This window comes from Pteropus vampyrus, unplaced genomic scaffold (assembly GCF_000151845.1).
Source record: "Pteropus vampyrus isolate Shadow unplaced genomic scaffold, Pvam_2.0 Scaffold225, whole genome shotgun sequence".
Classification (NCBI taxonomy): Eukaryota; Metazoa; Chordata; class Mammalia; order Chiroptera; family Pteropodidae; genus Pteropus; species Pteropus vampyrus.
Window position 1 is genome coordinate 2,124,399 of NW_011889006.1, and position 8,317 is coordinate 2,132,715.

Consider the following 8,317-nt stretch of genomic DNA (forward strand, 5'->3'; position numbering starts at 1 on the left):
GGGAGGTTGGCCTGCGCAGAAGGGAAATCTTCCAGTAGAGACCCTATTCTGTTACTCTCACTGCTTTGCTGGATCCCATCACTACTCCTACATCATTGTTGTTGTTTCAGAAGCGAGATTCTGTGTGGTCCAGGAGGAAAAAGAGAGGATAGCAACGAGAGGCCTATACCTCTCTCCTGCCTTCGTCCCTTGCAGGTTGGGGAAAGAGCAAGTTGGGACGGTTCTCTTTGCCACCCCTTCGCTCTCAGAGCCAGCCAGAAAAATGGGGTAGGGAGAAGCAGAAAGGGAGGTGTGGGGGTTAGTGCCATCTTCAAGATCACTGGTTTCTGGGACCTGCGCCTCTCCAGACTCAAGTCGACCGGATGTGCCTTTAGCTTGCCGGAATTCGGCCGGATTTACAGAGATAAAAATCAATCTGACCCTTAATTCCCCAAATGCAATTTATGGGCTTGCCTTCTGTGTGCTGAAACACGTCTGGCTATCCGAAATCTGGTAATTATTTATATAAACACGGCATCCTGCCTTTGTGGATTATAATTGGACTTGAACAGCAAGAAATGGGGACTTACACAGTTGGGATGGTGCTGATACCCTCCTTTTGAAAAACACTCATTTGAGTCTTTGAAATCTTCCCTGGATAGCTTTAACCAGACCAAAAAAAAAAAAAAAAAAACTTTTTTTTTTTTTTTTTTGCTTCCTCTTTGCAGGCCTGGGCAAATTTACTCCTGAACACCGCCAGGTTTTGTAGGTCCTCTCAGCGAATGGGGTAACATACCCTAACCATTTTGGCTGGACCAAAACTAAGAGGACATGAGCCCTGGGGTGGAGGCCTTCACAGATCTCCTCATTGTCTGTTGGAACATGAATTTTATACCTCCACTAAGAATAAACAAGATTAGGAATTTAATGCTGTTTGGAAAAGAGGAGAGGTGGCTGGTGAAAGAGAAAGGTCTTTGCTTCTTATTCATGCTGCGAGTTCCCCAGGAACCTTCGCAGTACATACACACATGAGAGCCAGGAGGATTAGGGCAAAGAAAATGAGCTGATTGAGCCAGATGGTTCGGGAAACACTCCCAGGAGGCCTCTGGGGTGGATGAATCTGCATCTTTAAATAACATTAATTTCTGAAAGGCCTAAATTGTTTTCTAAATTACTGTACTGAACTCTTAGCTTTCATCTATTTTTATGGCACCTCTCCTGGTCTACGGCAGGAGCTGCTGCTTTCTGTGGAGCCAGCTTTGGAGAAAATCCTCATCCTCCTTGTAGCCGGTTTCCTGAAGGAAAAGAAATCTTTAAGAATCATGGTACTTTGAAAAACGGATCTCAGCAGAAACAACCATGCCTGGTTAACCTGAACAAACCATCCAGTTCTAATGCCAGCTGGGATACTATTTCCTCAGTAGCCTGGGGCAAACCAATTAACCTCAGTTTCCCTGTCTGTAAAATGGGGTTAATAATGCTTACCTGCTGCAGGAGTGCTGTGAGGTTTTAATTGGGTAATGGTTGTGGAGCCCTTTGATGTAGTAGGTTTTATTAACTTCCAAGGGATTCCCTGAGGCCAGAAAAAGCTGTTAAAACCCAAGAGAGAAGAAAGGCCCTGAAATGCAAAGCCGGCTAAGCATTTTACCTCCAGCTCTAATTTCAGAAGTGCGGGGTCTGGCTGCTCCAGTTTCAGTGGAAAGAGGTGACCAGGGCTGGGGGCTGTGTGAATGGCATTTGGGGAGGGAGAGCCTGAATATTGTCTCAAAAGGAGCTCAGCTTTCAGATCAGGGAGGGGAAAAGTAAACAAATAGCCTTGCTTGATCAAACCAAGACCATTCCTTTGGCCCCATAAGGTTCTTTTCCAACAGCCAGTCTCCAGGAAGGGAATTATTTTGGTGTTAATCCAAGGTCCTTGGAATTGATTTTAGAAACCCCCAGCTTCTGGCTTCCTGCTTCTCAACAATTAAATAAAGAGAGAACTCAAGGTCTGGCCTCTAGCCAGAGTTCCTGACCAAAGAAGGGGTGGGGACCGGCATCCACCAAGGCTCAGGGAACTGGGGCTTTTTTTGAGCTCCATCACTCACAGCTAGGTGCACGGGCCTAGGTCACCAGGGCAGCTCTGTGCCTGTCTTCCACTTCATAAAAATGACTTTAATCAGATATCCTTCCTTGCCTTAAGGGCTCAAATAATTAAGATTTGAAATGTGAAAGTGCATTAAAATTATAAAGCATGCTTAGGTGTTAGCTATTATAATTCAAGACAAACCCTTACTTTTTCTTCAGTAACTTTTAAAAATCTCAATTATTTGGATAATTGTACTCTCAATCAACTCATGCAGCATGAGAAATCCCATCCTCCTCTCTAATTTTGATCCCTCCCATCATGAGTTGAGTGCCCACTAAATAAGTCAACATGATTGGGTGTCATTTACATGGACACAGCCCAGCAAGGGGACCAGCTTGTCCCAGTCTGCCTGGGTCTTTCCCCGGAATCTTCGACCCCAACCCCAGGCAAACTGGGATGGTTGGTCATCCTACTAGGTCCTTGAGCCGATTAGGAAGTGCTTGGTTACCAGTTTCTGATAAGCAGTGATTGACTCAACGTGGACATAGCGTAGAAAAAGAGGCGCAGAAGTGTGAGCAGAAGAGCACTGGACAGGGAGTCTTACGACTCGGCTCTCATTTCTGGCTCTACCACAATCTGTTGACCTCAGATCAGACCTGTGGCCTCGGTTCCTCAAGAGGGGGTGTGATGCAAAGCCTTTTCACCTTTCCCTTCAAGAAAAAAGTTCACCAAGACTGGCCCAAAAAAATAAAAAGGAAAAAAAAAAAAAAAGACTTGCCCAGCCCCAGAGGGGATGCTGTGTGGTTTTTAACAAGAGAAGTCCGTGGTGGGAACCTGCTGAGGACCAAGTCCATCTCTGCCTGTAGGATTCAGCTCCGAGTGCCCACAGAGTCCTTTAACACTTTTCTCTGTGAGCAGCAAACACGTGGCTGGGAATGTGGCAGCCCTAAACTAACAGCTGAGTGCTGTACATAGTTCTTTAGGTCACTTTTCTGCCTAAAATGAGTGCATTATATCCCCGAGATTCAAGATTTTTCCAAGGTTGTGTCAGATTCAAGTTTGGCAAAATAGAGTGCTGAGTCCAAAAATTAAAACAAGTATAAAAAGACCTGCGCTGTTTCCCTTATCATGATTTACTGAGCTACACCTTTTTTTGATGTGGTTTTCTGTAACTGAATTTTATTTTACAACATAAAGGTAAAGAAAAATACTTGCTGTTAATAGAAGTGAAACCACATTAATTATTCTTGTATTTTGTCTTCGCTGTCCAGATTGTCCAGCCAAACCACTGCTTGGATACCCCACTTTGTTTGAGCCAGGTAGACAGAAGAGGTAATCAGGGTTGGGATTGTTTAGGTAGGGGCACTTACTTTTGGGGGGTTGATTATTTTAGTGCCCTCGACAGGAGCTTATGTTAATGAAACCAGTTTTTTCATGACACATCAGAACCCGGCCTTTATAGCGCGCGCGAGCACGCGCGCGCACACGCACACACACACACACACACACACACACACAACATTGAGAAGAGTGGGGAACAATGATTGAATCAAAGACGCCCTCAGCAGCCTCCCCCCACTCCGCTGCATCTGAAAACAGCCCTGTTTCAATTTCACCGCTGAGCTCAGCCTGCCTGCTCCAGACGTCCAGACCTCGCACTCTATAAATCGTCTCTGCCCTTGCCCCAGAGTTGCTGACTATATGTATTTTTGGGCCCAGCATTAATTCCCTCCTCTTTGGCTGGTGACATTAAGATTTGTAACTGATAGAATGTGTTTTTAATGTATTTCCTGCAGGTTACTATTAAAGAAATCTAATTCTTCTGAACTTGCAAAAGGTTCTGCTTCCATTAAAAAAAAAAAAAGGTATTACGGGAAGAATTTCCCCTCAGCCTCCAGATGGACTGGGCAGCCGAGCAGGGCCTGGGGCTCCGGAATTCTCTGCTTAGCTCTGCCACTCACTCTTCTTCCTCCCACCCCGTCTGTTCTTTTCTCTGCACCTTAGTTTTCCTGGGTATGAAATGAGGATAAATATTTGTCTATGAGATGAGGAGTGTTGTAAGGATTAATTGGTTGGTGCTTTGGGAAGCCTTTGAAGATGAAAGAAGCTCTCTGCAGATGCTAAATAAACTCATAACATGTCTGGTTTTAATGAGCCAGGTGAAGCCAGTGGGGATGGCTGGAGATTAACTGTGCCTAGTACTGAGCTCGGCCTGTATGGGCTGGGCTGAAAACTGGGCGGAGCTCCCCGCTAATTCCCTGGCTCCTGGCACAGGGCCTGACACATCGTTGTCTGTAAATACATGCAAAAGCAACCAAATCTGGGTTTAACCTAGACTCATGTCACAGAGAGCAGGGCCCCAGACTTCCCAAAGTGTGCTTATCACCTACCATTCTAGCATGTGGCTTGGGCAAGTTACTTAACCTTTCCAAGGCTCAGTTCTTTGTTTGCCAATGGAGAGAGATAGAGTTCTCATCTCTTAGGGTTGTGGTTAGAATTTATTGTAAAAATAGCCAACAGCAATTGAGCACTTGCTGAATGTCAGCTCTAAGTACTTTATACTCATGAACTCCCTGAACTCTCTCACTGACTCAATGAAGAAGGAGCAATTGTTATCATCCACATTCTGCAAGTGACAAAACTGAGGCACAGAGAGGTTACTTGCTAGCTTACACAAGGCCAAGTTCTTGAGCACTAGCTAGAACATTGCTCATGAAGTGAAACACTGCATGTTACACTTAGCGGAGCACTGGACATGTCATAAGTACACAGGTTGTTCGTGAAGTTCTCAGACTGTGCTCAGTTTGCCCATCCAGCAAAGAGGGTGAGACTTAGGGGAGTGACACAGGACAGGCCCTGGGAAAGGAGGAGCCGGGGGGAAGAGACCAGAGTAGACACTGACGGGGGCCCAGAACTAGGGGTGAGTACCAGGTGCGTGTGCAACCAGCCGATGAGCAAGTTTCAGTAAGGTGTTAAGTCTGGGCCTGCTCAGACTGACCACATTTGGGACCCATGATACTTTGTCAAAAGCATTTCATGCCAAATCCTGGTACCTCAAAGGTGGTTCGAGATATGAACTTCACGTGCTGAAATATGGGAACTCCTAGGATGGTGCCTTGGCTTAAGCGGGAGGTATCTTGGAAGGTGTGGCCTGTATGGCTGCTATTCCAGGCAATCAACAAACCAAGAGATCAAAATGAAGCAAAATAAGACTCTGGCTCAACAGTCCTTCGAGCCCACATGAGAGGCCAGAAGGGGAAACTGAGCCCCATGGAAGAATGATTCCACAACCCTAGCATGTGACATCACAGCTCAGACTCTGACATAGTAAGGGGAACCAGCTAAAACATGGGTTGGGGAAGCCTCTGGTTGGAACAGAAATATCCTCAGCAACTGCTGCTGGTGATGGAAAGGTGGAAATGGAATTTTGTTTAAACATTATGTTTTGAAAGGTCTGACTAACGTGAAAGTCCCTATTTAAAAAGGAGTTGACTCTACATTGAAATTGGTCGCTGTTTCCACACCCACATGTTGACTAAGGCCTTGGAAAACAAACTTCCTGGTAGATCCTGATTCAAATCACATGGGAGTGAATGCTTCAAGGTACAATCCCTGAGCTGTGAGCAGAGGGGCCTAGCCAAGAAAAACCCTGTGTCTGTGTTTATGAAAAGGCAAACAGATCCCAAAGGGAGGCCCAAGTCCTAGCTGGCTTTGGGTACAGGCCCTCCAGGAAAGAACACACGGATTCAAAGGACGCCCTTGCACAGCTTCTCTGGGACCCCAGTTAGCCCCATTTTGGAACTCTGCTCAGAAACACGGAGAATGGGGAAAGAGGGTAACGGCACCATGGGGCCTTCTCTTACGGAGCATCCGCTAAACGCCATGTCATTCACTGCATCTTCAGCACGGCCACATGAAGCACATACGCCTTAATATCACAACATCTATTTTCTCAATGTGGAAATAGGCTTGGGGAGGTTAAGCAAGTGACCTATGTCTCGTTTGCCTCAAATAGTCTCCGTCTATGCTATGCTGCGGTCCCAGCATAATTAATGATAGCTTTCCCCTCTCGAAAGTGCCCCCATTTGGACGATAGATTATGTGGACATCCTAGGTAAAGTGAATTGCCCAAATCACTCAGCTAGTGAATGGCAGAGTTGGTTTTCCTCAGTTCAAAAGCCGACACTGAGGGAGTTCCTCCTCATTCTCAAACAAAGACCTAGCTGCAAAGCACCGACAGCCCTTTGGGAGCTGCATGCCTGCACCCCTCCTCTCTTTCACCAAGTCACTCCCCACCCAGCCTGTCTGATGTGTCTCTGTGCAGGAAGAAACACACTGGTGGCGTCAGGCTCTGCAGACAAAACACACACCTTCACCAGCAACCCACCTTGGTGTGTTTGTTTTGTCTGCTGAGCGCATATCTACCACCTCCTGTGATAAAAATGCAAGAACTGGCTTTGCATTTGGGCCACCAGCCCAGCTCCTGAGTTCTAATCTCCAAGCCAGAACCACTTCAGCCCACCCCACTAAGAGGACCTCCTTTTCTTGGAAGGCTGCCCTGGGGGGGGCCATTTTCAGCCTTCTTTCCACCGCCTGTTTCTCCAGCACTTATCTCTGAGACACAGAGTTTGTCTGTCATCCGAATTCCTCTGTATCATCTGTTTCACAACCACTGCTCTTTCAATTACTCTTCACATGGCGATGTTTTAGTGGCAGTGTAGTAGAAGGACCGACATTGAAGCCGTCTTCTGCTTTACACCTGCTGTGTGGCCTTGGGCAAGTCACTTAATCTCTATGAACTTCAGTTTGCTCATCAGAAGTTTAGGGAGATCATGACAGTATTGACTTCAGGTATCGTGAGGATCAGATGAGATGATCCAGATAATGCACTAGGTCCGATGACTAATACAGTAAGCACTTTTAAATGGTAATAATTAATATTCTCGCTTTTCTTCAACTTCATACTATATTTCTCTAAATGCAGCACCAAAGCTTTAGTTTCTCTGGAAGCCAAATCACACGAGTAACTTTTATCATCAACTAAAATCCATGTTCCCTTTTTCACGCACAAAGCTGCTACCTCGTTTCAATTAAAAGCTGTCACTCTCATAAATCTGTTTTGTACTCTCCTTCCGAGAATGAAGCTTGCAGCTCTTCAGATTATATTTCATCCTATCAGAAGCTGCCTTGCCTATCTTTCTGGCCCATCGGGACTGTCTTTTTGGATCTGAGATTTGGAGACCAGGGGAAGACGATAACCATGTGAAAATCACAAAGGCTTAACCACGTGAGGCTCCAACTGTCTCATTTTTCTTTCTCCCATTGAAGGTCCATAAAAGCCCGCCCAGCTGCCCAATGAGGTGACTCCTTCAAGCCTGACCGGCCGTGTTGACGTTCCGCAGGCAATTGTGTGCAGAGGAGCCCTTGTGCCCCTTTTGAAGTTCAGCAGAGTGAAGTGTAATCTAAGTGAACTGGAACACGTTTTAATAAAGCAGCTTTCACAGCCTCCTTTCAGCAAAGCCATTAACATGGGAAGCTGAGCGGGGGGCTGAGCTTTCCCGTCTGGGTCCTCCAGTCCTTCCGCTGGCCTTTGATCACTGGACTTTAGGACGTCAGCACTCAGAGGGATAGCTCCCTCTGACTCCCTTGTTTTACGGACGAGGAAACTGAGGCCCAGAGAGGGGAAGCGATTGGCCTGAGGTCACACAACTGGTGAGAGGCAGAACTAGTGCTGGGACCTTGTCCATACTGGCCAGGCCCTCCTCGGGCCATGCAAAATGGTGAGTGGAGAATGAGGAAAAAGAGAAGCAGAAGAGGACAATGCGAACATGGAAGAATCAGGTTCCCTCCCTGAAGGACACTGGCGGGCTGGCTGAGGAAGGGAGGGACAGCAGCACAAGACCGGTTCATACCCACAGCCTCTTCCAGCAGATTGTAATGTGGGCGTCACAGCGCTAGGAGGAACTAGTCAAGGCTGCTTTCTCACTGACAGGGAGTCCGCCTGAAAGGCAAAATGACCTGATCAAGGCCTCACAGAGAGGGCAGGTGCTTCCATGGGGGCATTTTGCCCTGGAAAATAGCTTTGAGATCCCTTGCATAATGAATAGGGTAATACCAGACTCAACCTTATGAGGCGGTCGTGAGGGTTAAATAAGTGCTTAGAATAGTGCCTGACAGGTACTCAGCAGGGCCTCCCGCCTCAGTCACCATCATCATCTCCAGGGCATCTGTGGTTCTCATCCACCCTCAGGGGTGATTCAGCAGTGAGAC